Source organism: Amblyraja radiata, chromosome 26 (assembly GCF_010909765.2).
Source record: "Amblyraja radiata isolate CabotCenter1 chromosome 26, sAmbRad1.1.pri, whole genome shotgun sequence".
NCBI classification, from domain to species: domain Eukaryota; kingdom Metazoa; phylum Chordata; class Chondrichthyes; order Rajiformes; family Rajidae; genus Amblyraja; species Amblyraja radiata.
In genome coordinates this window covers 32637747-32658126 of record NC_045981.1, presented here as the reverse complement: position 1 = coordinate 32658126, position 20380 = coordinate 32637747, and the positions used below count along the sequence as shown (strand labels likewise).

Sequence of the window (20380 nt, the reverse complement as noted above, 5' to 3'; positions counted from 1 at the left end):
CGGCCATACGGATACCCCACCGGCCTTACCGACGGGCCCCCCTTACCCCGGCATCCGAACTCCTTCCTCGCTACACGACCCCCCCCCCCCTCCCACGGACACCGCCGTCGGATACGGATCCCAACCCCACCACCCCCCCCTCACCACACAGACAACTCTCTGCCGGGGGGGGGGGGGGATAACGCGGCCGGACCCCCGTTCCCTCACTCACCCGAAACTTTCCGTAAGGCGGGGGCGGGTAGTAAACAAGACTCCAGGCCCCGAGGGGAGGTCGCTCTCGCCGGCCGGCACCTCGACTCCGTCGGCGTGTGGGAGGTGATGTGCCCTCAGTAAGAGCCGGCGACCGTGGGACGGGGTCGGGGGTCAGGGGTCGGGCGTCTGTCGGCGGGCGGACGGACGGACGGCAGCGGTGTCGGGGTCGGGGTCGGCGTCTGTCGGCGGCCGGAGCCGAGCTGTCGTCCGCCTGTGCCCGCGGCCCCCGGAGTGTGACGCCTTTCGCTGCGCGGTGACGTTGGCCGGGGCACGCCTGCGCGGAGACAACTGCACTGCGCGGTGACGTAGAGAGGGGCACGCCTGCGCTGTGACGTCATCCATCCCACGCACTGACACAAAACAAAGGTCAGGTACCCTGTCAAAGGGGCCAGTGCAAGAAACATCCTCCACAGCCAACAATGCACCATTGTGGGCTCCACCCTTTGATCGACTGGCTGGCTTTGATTTGTCCTTTTCATACCTTTCTTTCATTTGTGCAAGAAGGAACTACAGATGCCGCTTTGCCAATGTAACCACTATTTAAGAAAGGGGGGAGAGAGAAAACAGAATTATAAACCAGTTAGACCAGTTACATCGGTAGTGGGGAAGATGCTGGAGTCGATCCTTAAAGATGTTAAAGCAGCGCATTTGGAATGCAGTGACGGGATCGGCCAAACAATAGATTTATGAAGGGGAAATCATGCTTGATTAATCTTTTGAAATTTTTTGAGGATGTATCAAGTAGAATGGAGAAGGGAAAGCCAGTGGAGGTGGTGTATCTGGACTTTCAAAAAGCCTTTGACAAGGTCCCACACGAGAGATTAGTGTGCAAAATTAGAGCACTCAGTGGGTGAGGCACCATCTATGTCTGAGTTTGACCCTTCTTCAGACTCGAGTCTACCGCTCTATAGGTGCTGCCTTACCCACATTCACATTGCCGTGTAGATGGTGTGATAGGTGAGACACGGCAGTGGTCCAAGAACCGACCCCCCGCCCCCCCTGAAGCACCTCTCACATGTCCCACCCTCACCTCCAGCGGCTCTGTGTCCGGTGGCCACTCTGTCCACACTGCATGGAGTTTTAACCCCGGCCCGGAGCCAGGAGCGGACTGGGTGAGTGGGGGTGTCGGTGCTACCTCCGGAGCCGCGGGGATGAATCACGGGCTATAGCTCCACTCCGATGCCCGACCCCTGGGTCACCTCCCCTGGATCCCAGCTGGACACACAGCACCTGGGCCGGCCCGCATTCCCGGGGGGGGGGGGGGGGGGAAGAGAGGGAAATGCTCCCCGGACATCACCAAGTCTCCGCTCACTACGGGTGTCGTCACCGCTTCACTGACACACACTATCACATACACCCTTACACAACACACACACTGGCACACACAAAGTTTAAAGGGATATGGGCCAAATGCGGATAAATGGGACTAGTTTAGATGGGGCATCTTGAGCTGCATGGACAAGTTGGGATGAAGGGCCTGTTTCCATGCTGTAAGACTATGACACACTGTAGAAAGGGTGCAATTGCTCTGGAGAGGTTCCAGGGGTGATTTATGAACATATTGGCAGGGCTGGAATTTTTTTTTCACTTTGAAACTGGGATTGAATTCGCTGCAGCAACAGAGGTGAAGAAAAGACTTAGTTGAGGTGAATAATATAATGAGAGTAGGACCTGTTTCGCTTAACAAAGAGTGTAGGAAGGAACTGCAGATGGTGGTTTAAACTGAAGATAGACACTAAAAGCTGGAATTACTCAGCAGGACAGGCAGCATCTCTGGAGAGAAAGAATAGGTGATGTTTCGGGTCAAGACCTTCAGACTGAAGAGGTTGAAAACCAGCCATAAAACACAATGACTGGAGATGTGTGTTATCCAACTAAGGGCAGAAATCAGAATCATGTGTTCATTTTTAGTGACGTGACACCATAATAAATATATTACAGAGAAAAAAATTTAATGGGGTGGCACGGTGGTGCAGCGGTAGAGTTGCTGCCTTGCAGAACCACAGACCCAGATTTGATCCTGACTACGGGTGCTGTCTGTACAGTATTTGTACATTCTCCATATGACCACATGGTTTTCTCTGGATATTACGGTTTCTCCCACATCTGAAAGAAGTACAGGTTTGTAGGTTAATTGGCTTCTTTAAATTGTCCCTGGCGTGTAGGATACAACTGGTGTATGGTAGATTGCTGGTTGGTGTGGACTTGGTGGGCCGAAGGGCCTGTTTCCATATATATGTTTTTTATTATATCTTAATTTCATTGAACCATATACGGTTGAATATGTGGCATTATTTTCGTCTTGTTTCTATCGTCAAAAGGTAAGGTTGATTGATTTATTTGTGCAGAACAGTGATGGAAGTCTGACTCCTCTTGCCTTGTTTCTATGTTTTTGTTTCTCAATATATATGCATAGCAGCATGAATTATAATCTGATTTCCATACATGAATATGCTAAGGTCATTCATGTGCTGCACCTGTTGATCAGAGCCTGGTTCTACTGTGGAATGTTATTAGGAATGTAATTTAGCCTAACTCTATTCATACCTAATCCAATTTGAAGCAAAAAAGTTGCATTCAAGTGTAAGTTAAAAGACTCGCTGCAGTGTGCACCAAATTGCAAAATTTCAAGCTGAAAAATGCAAAAGCTATGTCACCTGTTCTTTTGCCACAGATGCTGCCTGACCTGCCTGATTATCTCTAGAAAAACATAACTCACAGCCTGCTGTAAAACACTGCATCAGAGAAAATGCAAAATCATTCCTCGAATGGTACTGCAGACTGTAGACTGTAACTGAATAAATGCAGCAAAGACGTTCCTCACCATTCAAAAAAATACTGCTGGCGAGAAAGTGCAAAAAGCATTACTCATCGTCTGCTGATCAAGAACTGGGAAAAGAAGTAATGCGCCGATTATAAATGTGTTACTGGTCAAAAAGCTGCAAAAGTAATTAAAAGCAAATACAATATGTTGCTGAGCTGAAAAACACTGCCAATAAGCGAGTTCGGTATTCCGAAAAACGCAAGAATTTGTCAAAGGTCACAAGGGATAAAAACTCTTGGCAGCCATGCCGCGGTATGGACACAGACCTGCGCCTCATCTGCAGCCAGGATCGATCGCAGGATCGATCGCGGATCCCCACCCTCCCCCCCCCCACCGTCCGAGGGCGACCAGAGATGTCGGGAATCAGATGGGAGCAGTGCCCCCAGGCCCACAGGCAGCGCAGCACTAAATCCAGCTCAACTCTGCCTGTCTCGCAGGGTTTACCTACAGCCCTGCCTGGACTGACAGGACACCAGCCCGGAGCCGTGGAGTTAGCGCTGCTTCTCCGCGCTAGCTATGGCCATGGGGGCGCCTCCCCCGTGTGACTACCGACGTCTCTGGCCGCCCCCGAATTGGGGGGGCGGGGGGCACTCGGGAGGGGACGGGGTTGGTCCAGTGGCGGTTCGGCAGCGATTGCAGCGCCGGAGACCCAGGATCGATCCTGGCTGTGGATGAGGCGCAGGTCTGTGTCCATACAGCGGCATGGCTGCCGAGAGTCTTTTTTGCTTGTGACCTATGACCTGGGCATGCACAGTCGGAATACCGAACTCGCTTATTACCAAATGCTCGGAACTATACTGTTACTGTTAGGGTAGAGACGCAATGAACTATAGAAAACTGTAACAACCAGGTTCAGAAACAGCTTCTTCCCTACAGCCATCAGGCTATTAAACATGACAACTAATAAGCTCTGACTATTATTATTATTGCATTATATTTGTTTATTTATTGAGTATGAGTGAATGTGTGTATATATACACACTGAACTTTTTTTTTCTCCCGTTGTGTACTATGTTTACATGTTCTGTTGTGCTGCAGGACGTAAGAATTTCATTGTCCTCGCTTGGAATTATGACAATAAAACACTCATGACTCTTGACCTTGGGCATATATAAAGTGTCAAGGGCCTGTCCCACTGTACGAGCTAATTCAAGAGCTCCCCCGAGTAAAAAAAAAATCAAACTTGTGGTAAGCATGTAGAATGTACATCGGAGCTCGGGACGTCTCTTAGCGGCTCGTAACGCTAACGGCAAGTACCCGGGAAATGCGGTAAGCTCAATAAGACTCGTGAAGATTTTTCAACATGTTGAAAAATGTCCACGAGAGTCCCGAGAACCCACGAATGGCTAATACCGTAAAGGGCCTGTCCCACCAGCACGCGGCGAGCGCGACCTAACGTGGTCGCTTGAGCCGTACGGCCTCGCGGGGTCGGTCCCACTTCGATCGCCGGAGCCGTATGGAGTTGTGCGGGGCTGGTCCGGATATCGCGCGGGGTTCCGAAAAACAGACACTGTCCAAAAATCTCGCGCGGCAACGACCTGTCGGCCCGCAGCTGCTTTGAGGACGTACCAAGTGCCTCGACGGGCGTACGCAGGGTCTCGACGCCGTACGCAGCGTCTCGACGCCGTACGCAGCGTCTTGACGGCGTACGCCTAGCGCGTGGCGTTGCGCGATGACGTCACCGCCCGGCGTGCCGTAGCGTGATGACGTAACCGCCCGACGCCGTGCAACATCCAAATTCAGTCGGCCCACCTCCTGCCCAGCTGATTGGTGAGTATGATGTCGGGACCAGCTCCATACGGCTCCGCGGTTGGAAGTGGGACCGGCCCCGTGAGGCCGTACGCCTCAAGCCACCACGTTTGGTCGCGCTCGCCGCATGCAGTCGCATGCTGGTGGGACAGGCCCTTAATTCTCCGAGTTCGAATCAGGGGAAACTCGGGAGAACTCTGGTAGAGTTGCTGGCTCAAAGCGCCAAAGCCCCGGCATTGATCCCGACCTCGTGTAGGGTTGCCAACTTTCTCACTCCCAAATAAGGGACAAAAGGTCAAAATAAGGGACAAATTCCTGACGGCAATTCGTTGACCGACAAGGCCGTGGCTGGGCGAATGATGAGTTGGCCCGGGTGCTGGACTGCACACAAAGCCCAGCCGGCGGGCCAGCTGAAGAGTTTAGGACTGGGCGCGTGACGTCGCACGCAAAGTCCAGCACCCCATCCAACTCATGAACCAATGATCGGCCATGAGAAGGATGGCGTCAGCGGTAAGCGAAGGTCTGAAGGTCGGACAGTTGGCCGGGCTGCGACCGATGGGGCCATGGGTGAGGCGCTGCTGCTGCTGCTACGTCGGGATGGGTAAGGCTGGGCCGGACGCGGCGCTCCAATCCAACAGTCCCCTCGACCCGAGTAGTAGCAGTAAAATACGGGACAAGGGCGGTCCTGTATGGGACAAACCAATTTAGCCCAATATACATAGAAATGTAGAAACATAGAAAATAGGTGCAGGAAGAGACCATTCGGTCCTTCGAGCCAGCACTAATAGTATTGGGTAAGCTAATGGGACTGAAGGATGATAAATCCCCTGGGCCTGATGGTCTACATCCCAGGGTCCTCAGGGAGGTGGTTCTAGAAATATTGGTGATCATTTTCCATAGCTTCAGGATCAGATCAGTTCCTGTGGATTGGAGGATAGCTAATGTTATCCCACTTTTCAAGAAAGGAGCGAGAGAGAAAACGGGGAATTACAGTTAGCCTGTCTTCGGTGGTGGGAAAGATGCTGGAGTCAATTATTAAAGAGGTAATAATGGGGCATTTGGATAGCAGTAAAAGGATTAGTCCAAGTCAACATGGATTTATGAAAGAGAAATCATGCTTGACTAATCTTCTGGAATTTGTTGAGGATGTGACAAGTAAAATGGATGAAGGGGTGCCAGTGGATGTAGTGTAAGGTCCCGCACGGGAGACTGGTGACTAAAATTAGAGCACATGGTATTGGGGGTAGGGTGTTGACATGGATAGAAAATTGGTTGGCAGACCGGAAGCAAAGAGTAGGAGTGAACGGGTCCTTTTCAGAATGGCAGGCAGTGGCGAGTGGAGTGCCGCAAGGCTCGGTGTTGGGGCCGCAACTGTTTACCATATATATTAATGATTTTGAAGAGGGAATTAGGAGCAACACTAGCAAGTTTGCGGATGACACAAAGCTGGGTGGCAGTGTGAACTGTGAAGAGGATGATAGGAGGTTGCAGGGTGACCTGGACAGGTTGAGTGAGTGGGCAGATGCGTGGCAGATGCAGTATAATATAGATAAATGTGAGGTTATCCACTTTGGCGGCAAAAACAAGGGGGCCGATTATTATCTCAAAGGGGTTAGTTTAGGTAAGGGGGAGGTGCAGCGTGACCTGGGTGTCCTTGTACACCAGTCACTGAAAGTTGGCGTGCAGGTACAGCAGGCAGTGAAGAAAGCTAATGGAATGTTGGCCTTCATAACAAGAGGATTTCAGTATAGGAGTAAAGAGGTTCTTCCGCAGTTGTATAGGGCTCTGGTGAGACCACATCTGGAGTATTGTGTACAGTTTTGGTCTCCTAATTTGAGGAAGGACATCGTTGTGATTGAGGCAGTGCAGCATAGGTTCACGAGATTGATCCCTGGGATGGCGGGACTGTCATATGAGGAAAGATTGAAAAGACTAGGCTTGTATTCACTGGAGTTTAGAAGGATGAGGGGGTGTCTTATAGAAACATATAAAATTATAAAAGGACTGGACAAGCTAGATGCAGGAAAAATGTTCCCAATGTTGGGCAAGTCCAGAATCAAGGGCCACAGTCTTAGAATAAAGGGGAGGTCATTTTAAGACTGAGGTGAGAAAAAAACGTTTTCACCCAGAGAGTTGTGAATTCCCTGCCACAGATGGATTTGATGGATTTAAGAGAGTTAGATAGAGCTCTAGGGGCTAGTGGAGTCAAGGGATATGGGGAGAAGGCAGGCACGGGTTATTGATAGGGGATGATCACCCATGATCACAATGAATGGCGGTGCTGGCTCGAAGGGCCGAATGGCCTCCCCCTGCACCTATTTTCTATGTTTCTATGTTTCTAAAATTGACCTGACTTGACTTGACTTGAGCATTCCTAATAATTGTAGCCACTGAGATTAGGGGTTCTTTTGAACTAACCTGAAACAATATTTTTTTCATTCAATGAAACCTTTAACAATACAAGATCATTGACACTCTTTTATGACATTGTTTCGGGGTAGTTTGACATTTACGGAGGATTATACCACCAATAACTAATGATTTGAGAGACGAAATGCACTTTGAGTTTATGACCATTTTTGGCTCTGGAATAAACAAGGCATTTGTTATTTCCCTTATGCATTGAGATGCAGTTGACTAGTAAATCTTGAAAATATTAACAGTAGTCCTTCCTGGAAAGTATGTGGTACGTACAGTGACGCAGATGGTAGAGTTGCTGCCTCGCAGTGCCAGCGACCCAGGTTCAATCCTGACGTCGGGTGCTGTCTGTGTAGAGTTTGTATGTTCTCCCTGTGACCTGGTGGGTTTCTACTGGGTGCTCCGGTTTCCTCCCAGACCCCAAACACATGTGGGTTGGTAGGTTAACTGGCCTCTGCAAGTAGCTCATGTGTTGGTGGTGGTCGAATTTGGACAGAATTGAGGACAATATGGAGCAAATAAATTTGGAATGCATGAGTGTAGGATTAATGGGTGGCTGATGGTCAGCATGGACCTGATGGGCCAAAGGGCCTGTTTTCGTGCTTTATCTCTCTTTCTATTGGTCTGTCGGTCTGTCTATAAAAAAGACATTGAGGAAAATGATCGAGACAACTTTAGCAGCAGGATCATTACCTAGTTCTTCTCTGCTCACCCAGATTTAGCAGAGCCATGTAAATCAACGGGAGAAATGTACTTGGTAAATTTTATAGAGACACAGGGCTGGAATATGGACATGCTGGTACCTAGAAACCCGAAACATGATATATCCGTTCCTTCCACAGATACTGCTTGACCCACTGAATTAGTCCAACCCTTGGTGGTGTTATCATTGGATGGGAGCAAGTATCTTTTGGTGCATTTCACATCCATGGGTTAATGATCATGCTGGAAATTGTTTTCAACTTGGCTCCAAATTTAACTTAATCAGCACAAACTTCCCCGAGCTTGCGAAACTGTCAGGGGAATTGGAGGCATGTCTGAACGGCAAATCAGGTGTGTCCCAATTGAATAAACCACAGTCACGCCAGCAGTTTTGCTAGTTCCTGCATGCAAATGTTTGGCAGGGTTTGTTTGTCAGGAAAAGGCTTTCAGCAATTTTGAGAATTTTATTAAAGCAAGAATAGGATGAAATTCCACTTTGGTAGTTTACAACTTTTAGGTAAACATCCCCCTCCCCCTTCCCATTCCCCTTTTCTTTCCTGTACCTCACATGGATATACATTCATTTCTCCTTTCCCCCATCCCCTTCCATCTATATTTACCTGCTACCCGCTGTCCTGCCCCTCCCATCTTCAAACTTTCTTCCCTTCCCCCTCCCTACAATTAGTCAGAAGAACAGTCCAGACCCGAAATATCACCTATCCATGTTCTCCAGGATGGATAGACATGGTCCGCAGAGTTACTCCAGCGCTTTGTGTCTGTTTTTCCTCATTATTCTTCCTTTGGCTTCACATTTCATACCTCTTCTATCCTTATCTCATTATCTCACACATTTTGTCTTTTCATCTCTGGCCTTTGTCCAACCATCAGCCATTTAAACCTTACCCTCAGGTGTATCCACCTATCACTTGCTGGGCGTTGTCCTGCCCCCTCCTCTCTTCCAACTTTCTACCCCCTATCACAATGTCTGAAGAGTGGTCCCAACCCAAAACGCCACCAGTCCATGTTTTCAAGAGATGCTGCCTGACCTGCTGAGTCACTCCAGCACTTTGTGTCTGTTTAGGATGTGTGCATTTGACTCTGACCATGTACAGCAGCAATAAAATGGTGTGGTGGAGTTAAGAAACCCTGCTGTGGAATGAATACAGGAGTGATTTGCACAGGAGGATGTTGCATAGAGGAAAGTTGCGCAAGGGAGGCGCTAAGTGCAGAGGAGGATGCGATGTTGAAGGGGAAGCATTCCACGTCACAGTGCTTGCTGCTTATCCTCCTCATGCCCTCAAAGGAGCACTCGTCCTTAGGTTAAGCGGAAATGTAAGATGCCAGATGCCCTTCCTGCTGGACCTTGGACAATGTAAAACCAGTGGCTGTAAAAAGGATCATTCCCTCATATTTTTTTTGACTATCTTTCCAGGAAGTGCTACTGTTAATATTTTCACAATTTACCAGTCAACTGCACATAAATGCATTAGGGAAATAATAAATGGCTTTGTTTTTCATTCCAATTTGTCCTAGAGCCATCGTCATACAGCATAGAAACAGGCCCTTCGGCCCACCGCTTCCATGCCGACCATCATACTGATCTGTACTAATACCACTTGCCTGCATTAGTTACCATTCCTCGATGCCCTGGTCTCTCAAGTAGCTGTCAAGATGCATTTTGAATGTTGTTACTGTTGCTGGCTCCACCACCTCCTCTGGCAGCTCATTCCAGACACCAACTACTCCTGGTGTGAAAAAAATGTACCCCTCACAACTCCTTTAAACTTCCTCCTCCTCAACTTAAACCTATGCTCTCCAGTTTCACACAATGGGAAACAGACTCTGTTATCTACATCTCTCTTAATTGTATATACCTCTATCATATTTCTAAAGCCTCTTTTGCTCCACAGACACCAGGCCCAGTCTATCCAATCTCTCCTGATAACATAAGTCCTCCAATCTTTGAATCTTTAGGAATCTTTTCTGTTCTTTGTCTAACTCAATCAAAAAACAAAGTACTGGAGAAATCCAGCGGGCCGGGCAGCATCTGTAGAGGGAATGGTATGTCTTTGTTTCTTCTGAAGAAGCGTCCCGACCAGAAACGTCGCCTGTCCATTCCCTTCACAGATGCTGCCTGAGCCGTTGAGTTCCTCCAGCACTTTGCTTTTTGCTCAAGATTACCACACCTGTAGTTTCTTATTTCTTCTCTGGCTTAATCATGCCTTTCACAGAGCATGGTGAGTGTTGCATAGATTTCCCCCGAGATGAAAAATAGGCACTCATTAAAATTTAACCCTGGAACAAGGTGTCATTAACATGGCATATCGAGTGCTGTCACAGGACTCAAGTATCTTTACAAATATCAACGGATATGAGTTCAGCAATGCAGAACGGAGAACAAGTACTGTCAATGGTTCACCGGAGACAAGGAAGGCCTGGCTCACCCGCTGGGGAACCGGGAATCCGCCTGAAGAAGGAAGCCGCTGAGCCTGGCCCCGGTCGCTTTGAGGAGGGAGCCACATCCACCTGTACTAAACTGTCCTTAATTCATTCATCCACCAGTTGCATGTTTGATATTCATCATGATACAAATGAAGTGGTGAGTCAGACATCCACCTGCAATATTATCCACAATGTGGAAACGGAGAAGATTATTACAACTCATGTGATGTCATTGAAACAAAGGACATTTCAACATGTTGTGAAAGTACTCCAAGTAAACTATATTTTGTCCAACTGCCACAATACCACTTCTAGGTATTGCATTCCATGTGGCTTTAGCAGGGCTCAAGGAAGTACTCAGTTCCCAGCTGTGTCCACTGTGGAATCTGGAGATTCTCAATCAGGAATGCCCACTGTTCCATTTGTACCTTCAAAGCAGCATACTAACCCTTTAGGTCAGTTGGTTTATTTATTGCCATGTGTACAGAGATAGAGTGAAATGCTTGCTCTCCATGCTATTTGATCATATCATTCCACACATGGGTACAATAGATCCTCTTCTGGAACAGCACGCAGAGAGTCGCCATGTATCAGCAACATCTGCCAACTTCTAAGTCTCTGAAAAATCTGATCTTAATGATGATGATACTTTATTGTCACGTGTAGCGGGGTAGAGTGAAATTCTTTGATTTGCTTACAAAGTACACAAGAGAGTTGCCACGAAGGTGCCGACAAAGTTACAAAACGTACTCATCCCTTCTTCATCCCCACACTGAAGTTGGGTTCAATTCACACTGAACAAATGGATTCCCCTTTTGTTCTCGGCGCCCCCCTCCCCCTTTGTTCTTAGTGACCCCCCCCCTTTGTTCTCAGCAGCCCCCCACACCGTGTCCCCCTTTATTCTCGGCGCCGCGGTCCGTCCGCCTTGGCCCGACCGTTGGGACTCGGACCTCGGACCGCCTCCCACCTCGAGACTCCGACCTCGGCGAAACTCCACTGAGATAGCATGCAAGAGTCATCAGGTTACGATACCATTTTCAAAGTCCTGTCTGAGCCGCACGGTCTCCTGGAGTGGCACCCTACATCTGGATCACACAGAGAACCGTCGCTCTCTCCTTGCTCGGCCGCCTTCAGCCTTTGTGCCCCGGGGACGCATCCCGCAGCCGACCTTGAGGGTGCTGAAGGTAAGACCCCAGTTCACTGACTTACAAGCCCTCGTTCTTGCCTCTGTCATCACCGGCTCCCTCCATCCTCCTCTCAGGTTCTCCAGTCCTCAGGGTGTGGTGGGCAGGGTTTCATGGCAAAGTCTGGGCACAGGAGCAGCATCAAAAATGCATCTCTCACTCTCTCCTTCTCTCTCTCTCTCTCTCTCTCTCTCTCTTGTATACATATAGAACATAGAACAGTAAGCCACAATGTCAATGCCGAACATGATGCCAATACCAACTCATGTGCCTGCATATAACCATTATCCCTCCATCCCCTGCATATCCATGTGCCTCTACAAAAGTCTCTTAAAAGCCACTATTATATCTGTTGCCTCCACCACCAAAACCTGGCAGCGGTTTCCAGGCACCCACCACTCTCTGTGTAATATACCTGCCCCGCACATCTCCTTTAAACTTTGCTCCTCTCGCCTTAAAGCTGTGCCCTCTCGTATTTGATATTTCAATCCTGGGAAAAAAGATTCTGACTGTCTACCCGATCTATGCTAAGGCGAAGTGTAATGTGCTTTAAACCTGTGAAAAATTGTGATGTTGCAATATTCAACATAATTACATTTGCAAGCAATTGATATTTTGTGCTGACTTGTCCCTGACTTGGGAACTGAGTTGGAAAATCTTATGCAATTAAGTGGAGTCTCCTGGCCAATTTCTTTACAAGATACAGAGACCATCTGCCAAAATACTAGAAAATAATGACATTACTGAAGATTGTACTGGGCAATGTCCCAAATACATTGTGTTACGCCTTTCACATTTGTTATGAATAATTCCCCCAAAATATTCAACTAATGCCTTCTCCAAATAAAGAAGCTACACTCTTGTGGAATGTTGTTGTTGTGGGTAGAATATGTGCAGAGCACAAAGAAAAACAATTGCTTTCATTTTTGCATAGAAATTGCATTCTTGCATAAAAATTGCATCAATATCTATTTTTAAACCAGCAATTTTCTTGAAGGCCACATCAGCTTCCTTTTTTTAAGCTTTTGATATTTTTTGGTTAATTTTTTTCATTTATGTATCTGGAATAAGAATCATTTTACTCTTTTGGCATCTTACGCAGATTATGCCTTGAAAAGAACTTAAACCATTACTTTTGTTCGGTACTACATTTTTCTCTTGCTGCAGGGACTGAGGTATGCAGAGGCTCTGCAGAGGGACATCTGTGGAAGTGCGTTCTGCTTTAGTTTAGTTTGTTTAGAGATACAACTTGGAAACAGGCCCTTCGGCCCGCCGAGTCCAAGTCGACCTGCAATCACCGATACACTAGTTCTATCTTACACACTAAGGATGATTTACAGAGGCCAATTAACCAACAAACCTGCGCATTTTTGGGGATGTGGGAGGAAAGCGGAGCACTCGGAGGAAACCCATGGGGCCATGGGGAGAACGTACAAACTCTGTACAGACAGCACCAATAGTCAGGATTGAACCCAGGTCTCTGGCGATGTAAGGCATCAACTCTACCTCCACGCCGCTGTGCCACCCCGCTGCTCAGTGGTCTTATTGAGCCACAATAATCCAACAGGCCCTACATATAATGTATGTGCAAGATGTTTGTCATTGGACATCCAACAAGGGGAGAGGATTTACAGGTGCAGTGTGTGGAACGGGGAAAGAAAAAAAATATTTTCTGATAATCTGAATGGCTGAAAGATAATTCTCAGAACAAAGCTGAGAGTGACAAATTTTAAAAGGGATGTGTGGAGCAAGTTTTTTAACCACCCTATCACCAACTAGAGAGCGGTCCTGAACTACCATCTACCTCATTGGTCACCATTGGACTATCTTTAATCAGACTTTACTGGACTTTATCTAACACTAAATTTTATTCACTTTATCATGTATCTAGTGGATAGCTTGAATGTAATCATGTATAGACTTTCCGCTAACTGGATCGCAGCAACAGAAACACTTTTCACTGTACCTTGGCACACATGTAAATAAACTAAATAAACTAATTGATATGGATTACGTGCAGCTGGTCTTGGTATTAAGGTCGGCATAGACATTGTGGGCAGAAATACCTTTTCCTGTGCTGTACGTTTCTTTGTTCCATGAATGGAGGGAATCAACAATTTAATGTTTTGCAAGATGGCGCCTGCCTGCGGCGACTTTTGCGGAGTACCAGAACATAAAAGACTCAATTACAACTTCCAACAACTCACCTGGATCAGGAAAACGGTCATATATAATGGTATATGGACACACTGACCTGTTTTGTAGTCAATGCCTACTATGAATGAATGAATGAATCTCTTTATTGTCATTGCACATGGTACAACAAAATGTAAAAATCAATCCCACGGTGCGATTCACAAGAGCAATTTTAAATATATAAGAAAAGGTAAAAATATATACATATTAAAAAAAAATTACAGATAAATAACAATAGCAGCTGAGGTAGAACCATTCAGTTATTTCTTATTTTGCATTGTTAAGTTCACGTATGGCTATGGGGTAGAAGCTGTCTCTGAGTCTGTTTGTGCGAGCTTTGAAAGACCTGTACCATCTGCCAGAGGGCAGCAGGTGGAACAGATTGTGTCCAGGGTGGGAAGGGTCCTTCAGGATGTTGGCTGCCCTGCCAAGGCAGCGAGAGCTGAAGATGTCCTTCAGGGAAGGCAGTGGGCAGCCAGTGATTTTTTGTGCGGTGTTGATGACCCTTTGAAGGGCTCTCCTGTCCGCTGCAGAGCAGCTGGCATACCATGTGGTTATACAGTACGCCAGCACACTCTCGATGGAGCAGCGGTAGAAGGACACCAGCAGCTTCTCCTCCAGGTTGTTTTTCCTGAGGATCCTCAGAAAGTAGAGTCGCTGCTGGGCCTTCTTGACTGCTGTGGTGGTGTTTGTAGTCCAGGAGAGATCCTCCGTAATTTGTGTGCCCAGGAATCTGAAGTCTGAGACCCTTTCCACACAGTCCCCATTGATGAATAGGGGTTTGGGGGCTGCACTGTTCTTACGGAAGTCTATGATAATTTCCTTTGTTTTTGTGGTGTTTAGGATGAGGTTGTTGTCTGAACACCACGCTGCCAGTCTTTGAACTTCCTCCCTGTAGGCTGTCTCATCTCCTCCTGAGATACGTCCAACCACAGTCGTGTCGTCCGCAAACTTGACGATGGTGTTGGTGGAGTGGACCGGGGCACAATCGTGGGTGTAGAGGGCGTAGAGGAGGGGGCTCAACACACAGCCCTGTGGGGAGCCGGTGCTGAGTGTGATGGGGTGGAGAGGTGATGGCCCAGTCTGACGGTCTGGGGGCGGTTAGACAGAAAGTCCTTGATCCAGAGGCAGATGGGTTGGGAGAGTCCTAAATCCATGAGTTTGGTGACCAGTCTGCTGGGGATGATGGTATTGAAGGCGGAGCTAAAGTCAATGAAAAGCATCCTCACATAGCTCCCCTGGTGTTCGAGGTGGGTCAGTGCAGTGTGAAGAGCAGTGGCGATGGCATCCTCAGTGGACCTATTTGCTCTGTAGGCAAACTGGTGTGGATGGAAGGTGGGCGGGAGGCTGGCTTTGATGTGCTGCTGGACCAGCCTCTCGAAACACTTCATGATGACTGGTGTGAGAGCGACCGGTCGGTAGTCGTTATGGCCGCTGATAACAGGCTTTTTTGGTAGTGGGATGATTGTGGCAGACTTCAGGCACGGTGGGATGATGGATTTGGACAGGGACAGGTTGAAGATAATTCGTGAAGACCTCGGAGAGCTGGTCTGCACATTCCTTCAGAACCCTTCCTGTCACGCCATCCGGTCCGGCAGCCTTCCTCGGATTCACCGCCCTGAGCACCCGCCTCACTTCATGCTCCTGCACAGTGAGGGTGTAGTTGTTGTTGTTAGGGGCTGTAACAATAGGATTGTTTATTTAAGTACTGTTGTACGGGGGACTGGTTTAGAGGTGACACCGGGGGCGCGGCCCAGTTCGGAGGATGACTGCACAAAGACAATAAAGTTCAAGTAAGCAAGACTGCTTTAATCGTCCATTATGTATAGTCCAGATAGAGACAGAACATAATGAAACATGGTGGCAGCGGTGGGATGGACGTCGAAAATTGTCAGAATTAACTAGAAAAGTGAAAGTTTAGCTAGCTAGCAGCAGGCTAACGTTAGCCTTACAGAAGCCGGCAAAGAAGAAAAAATGCAGTTGAACAATTGAAGCCAGTAGCTTGTTTTCAGTGGGCCCGTAGCCAACAGCACAACAAAGCACAAAAGATAAGCAGTTAGCCTTCAGCATCGGCAAAGAAAAAACAACAGCTAGCTGACAGCGATGGAAGGGCTAAAACCCCCTGGAACTTTGGTTTTGGACTCCAACAACTTGGCGAAGTCATGGAAAAGTTGGAAGGAGGAGTTCACACTGTACATAGACCTTACCATGCCAGACGCCGAAGAGACCACAAAAGTCAAGCTATTCAACTATCTCATCGGAGAAAAAGGCAGAGAACTTTGGGCAACTTTGTCGAGTGCTAGCCCTTCAGCGAGGACCACAGTGAGTTCAATGATCATACAGTTTGACGAGTACTGCAACCCAAAGGTAAACGAGACTGTGGAAAGGTACCGATTCTTCATGAGGAACCAAGGATTGGATGAAAACGTGGACAGCTATATAACAGACTTGAAAATACTTGCTAGTAGTTGCAATTTTGGGGACATTAGAGATTCATTGATTAGAGATCGACTTGTGTGTGGTACAAATAGCTCAGCACTAAGGGAGAGAGTGAGACAGATATAGAGATTGTGAACATGGTCAGCTACCTACCCATTTCAGCAGAGAGGCTGAGTGCCATCAGGGCTGCAACACAAGATGACACAAAGTTACAGAGTGTGGCAAACAGAATACTGGCAGGGTGGCCCAAGAGAAAAAAGGACTTACCAAGTGACATCAGGCACTACCACACTTTCCAAGATGAACTGAGTTTCCAGGACGGCATAGTGTTCCGAGGAGACAGAGCCGTGATACCTGACGCACTCAGGGTGGACATCACTCACAGGATCCACTCCTCTCACCTGGGAGTAGAAGGATGTCTGAGGCGAGCGAGGGAGTGTGTATACTGGCTTGGAATGAACGAGGAGATCAAGACCTTCATCGCCAAATGTGACATATGTAGGTCAGTGGACCCAAAGCAACAAAGAGAGACACTTCATCCACATGACATGGCCAGCAGACCCTGGGCCAAGGTAGGAACGGACCTTTTCTCCTTTCACAATAAAGACTATCTGATAACAGTAGATTATTATTCAAACTTTTGGGAGGTCGATTATCTACCTGACACTAAGAGCAACACAGTGATCAAAAAACTCAAGGCCCACTTTGCCCGACAGGGGATTCCTGACATTGTTATCTCGGATAACGGACCCCAGTATGCATCACAAGAGTTTCAGCACTTCAGCCAGAAGTGGGGCTTTGAACACAGGACATCGTCGCCGGGATACCCGCAGAGTAATGGGAAGGCGGAGTCAGCGGTAAAGACAGCCAAGCGCCTGATGCTGAAGGCTGCAGCAGCGAGACAGGATCCGTACTTGGCAATGCTGGATCATCGCAACACACCGAGCCAGGGCCTCAACACAAGCCCGGCACAGAGACTCCTAAGCAGGAGGACCAGGACCCTGCTTCCCACAAAGGACACTCTGCTGAAGCCAGAGGTGACACACGACGAACAGGGACTTAAATACAACAGACAGAGACAGGAAAAGTACTACAACTGCACAGCAAAAGACATGGACACTCTGAAAAGAGAGGACAGTGTGAGAGTACAGCCCTGTGACACACACAAGGGCTGGAGACCAGCGAGAGTGGTCCAACAGGTGAGCCAGAGATCGTATGAGGTGGAGTTAGAGTCAGGAGGTGTTCTGAGACGAAATCGTCGCCACCTCAGACACAATCTCACCACGCTCACACCAACACAAAACGCACCCACACCAACAGTGACTGAGGCGGCCATACCGCCAGATGGCCCAGCAGAGAACCAAGACACGGTCACCAGGTCAGGTCGACAAGTTGTCACCACGGTCACCAGGTCAGGTCGACAAGTTGTCAGACCCCGCTACCTGACAGACTATACTCAGTGATTAGAGTATGGACTATGGAAAGAAAAAGAAATGAAAATGTGTTGTTTATGCACTTGTTGGAAAACGGATGTTTTGAACTGTTGATTTATTATTGCTTATGTTGTTAAATCTGTTGTAAATGAGCAGAGCATATGGTACAAGTGCTGCACATAATACCTAAGGGAAAGAGACTAACTTGAAAAAAGAAAAAGAAAGATGTAACAATAGGATTGTTTATTTAAGTACTGTTGTACGGGGGACTGGTTTAGAGATGACACCGGGGGCGCGGCCCAGTTCGGAGGATGACTGCACAAAGACAATAAAGTTCAAGTAAGCAAGACTGCTTTAATCGTCCATTATGTATAGTCCAGATAGAGACAGAACATAATGAAACAGGGGCTGGTGGGAGAATGGTGACACGCTCTTCTGGTTCTGCCTCGAAGCGAGCAAAGCAGTTCAGCTCCTCTGCCAGTGAGGCGTTGCTGTCGGTCGTCGTGCTGTTGCTGGGCTTGTAGTTGGTGATGTGCTGGATGCCCTGCCCCACCCGCCGTGGATCGTTGTTGTTAAAGTGGTCCTCTATCTTCCTCTTGTGGTCCGCTTTGGCATCCCTGATGCCTTTCTTCAGGTTGGTTCTAGCAGCGCTGTACAGGGCTCTGTCGCCAGACCTGAAGGCGGTGTTGCGGTCCTTGAGGAGAGTTTGGACCTCTTTTGTCATCCACGGCTTCTGGTTGGGGTACACCCGGATGAGTTTGTCGACTGTGACGTTGTCAACACAGTTCTGGATGTAAAAGAGTATCGTGGATGTGTACTCCTCCAAGTCCTGATTTCCAAAAATGTCCCAGTTTGTCCTTTTATTTTGTTATTTGTTATATGTTTTGTTGTGCTGAAGCAAAGCAAGAATTTCATTGTCCTATCAGGGACACATGACAATAAACTCTCTTGACTTGCCTTGAATAAACAAATAAACAAATAGTGTACAGTTTAAATAACTAAAAGCACACAATTCTAGGAGGGAAGAACAATTAATCGGGTATTAATCCAAACATATCACAGCTGTACTTTTCAGGGTCAGTAAAATGTAATATTCATTTAAATTTTGTGGCATGTTTTGCTTTGATAAATTTAATCTATCACAATAATTGATGAGTCGGTGATGTTGGTACAAAAACATTTAAAATCGTAAGGTGACAAAAGTAGTGATAAGCCTTGGAAAGATGGGGAGGAGGTTTCTGGTGTGCATGGATGATGGGTGGGTATGAGGAGTGATGGCTGATGGGGAGAGGATAGCTCGGGAGAAACATGGTCAAAAATTTGTGATACAAATTCAGTTTAGTTTAGTTTAGAGATACAGTGTGGAACCAGGCCCTTCAGCTCATCTAGTCCATACTGACCATAGATCACCGTTCACCAGTTCTATGTTATCTCACTTTCGCATCGTACACCAGGGGGAATTTTACAGGGGACTATTAACTTAATCTTTGGGATGTGGAAGGAAACTGGAGCACCCAGAGAAAACCCACGTGGTCACAGGGAGATCGTCCATACTCCCTACAGATAGCACCCATAGTCAAGATCAAATCCTGGTCTCTGGCTCTGAGGTAGCAGCTCTACCGCTGTGTCAATGTGCTACCCCGTCGCGCCACAGTGCCGGACATTAACCCTATTTCCATTTCCACAATTGCTGCCTGACTTTCCGGCATTTACTTATAATCTTCCTGATTTGGCACTTAATTTTTCTGTTTTACCTCTCCAAGTTTTCCATTGGTTATAATATATCTGGACACACCAAGACTACAGCAAAACTATTTTAATAGATTTTATCGTACTAGATATTAATTGATTGTTTGAAAGCAACAGCATGGAAAAACTTTTTCAACCAGAGAGTGGTGAATTTATGGAATTCCCTGCCACAGAGGGCAGTGGAGGCCAAGTCTCTGGATGGATTTAAGAGAGAGTTAGATAGAGCTCTAGGGGCTAGTGGAGTCAAGGGATATGGGGAAAAGGCAGGCACGGGTTATTGATAGGGGATGATCAGCTATGATCACAATGAATGGCAGTGCTGGCTCGAAGGGCTGAATGGCTTCCTCCTGCAACTATTTTCTATGTTCTATCTATGTTCCTATGAATCCGAAGAAAGATCCCAACCAGTCCATACCCTTCACAGATGCCTCCTGACCCATCTAGCTACTCCAGCACTTTGTGCTTTACTCAAGATTCCAGTGTCTGCAGTTCCCTGTTTCTCTAAATAAAGACAAGGTTTGTCCTGATACCAATCTATCCATCCATATTAGTAAAACTCTGTTCTTGACCGGTTTTGGCTTTCTGTGCTGCGATTTCCGAGAGTACGCCGCCACCTACGGCCGTCATTTTTGGCCACCTCGCTCAGAGGCCCCCTCCGCCGCATGTGTGCCGAGGATTTTTCCCGTCGATGAAATATGACAGAGATATTAATGTTTTTACAAAATTCCCCATTCTCTCTGCTGCCCCGCTGGAGGGAGGGGGAGGGACTATAAAACCAGGAAGTGGTGTGCCTCAATCAGTCTCTGCAAGTGGTGTGCCTCAATCAGAGCTCTGAATGACTGAACAAATGTCTCCACAGCTGTGAGTACCCATAATGTGATTTGAAAATGAAAATATGGTTAGTTTGAGGAAAAAAGCACTGCCTGCAAATGGTTGTTTGTGGGGTTTGGGTAAAATGGCACCCTCTCTCTCTCTCCCCACCTCTCTCTCTC

The 20380-nt window shown here is 47.5% G+C and overlaps 1 protein-coding gene across 1 annotated transcript in view; it reads right to left on the bottom strand.

The window, feature by feature from the left end:
* Positions 1–495, bottom strand: part of sec14l1 (SEC14 like lipid binding 1) — a 52760-nt gene extending 52265 nt beyond the window's left edge. Inside the window, exons 1-2 of the mRNA XM_033044621.1 lie at positions 398–495; positions 212–347 (exon numbers count right to left, since the gene is read on the bottom strand). The gene's annotated coding sequence lies outside the window, so the exon portion shown is untranslated. The remainder of the gene's footprint in view (positions 1–211; positions 348–397) is intronic.
* Positions 496–20380: the final 19885 nt, after the last annotated feature.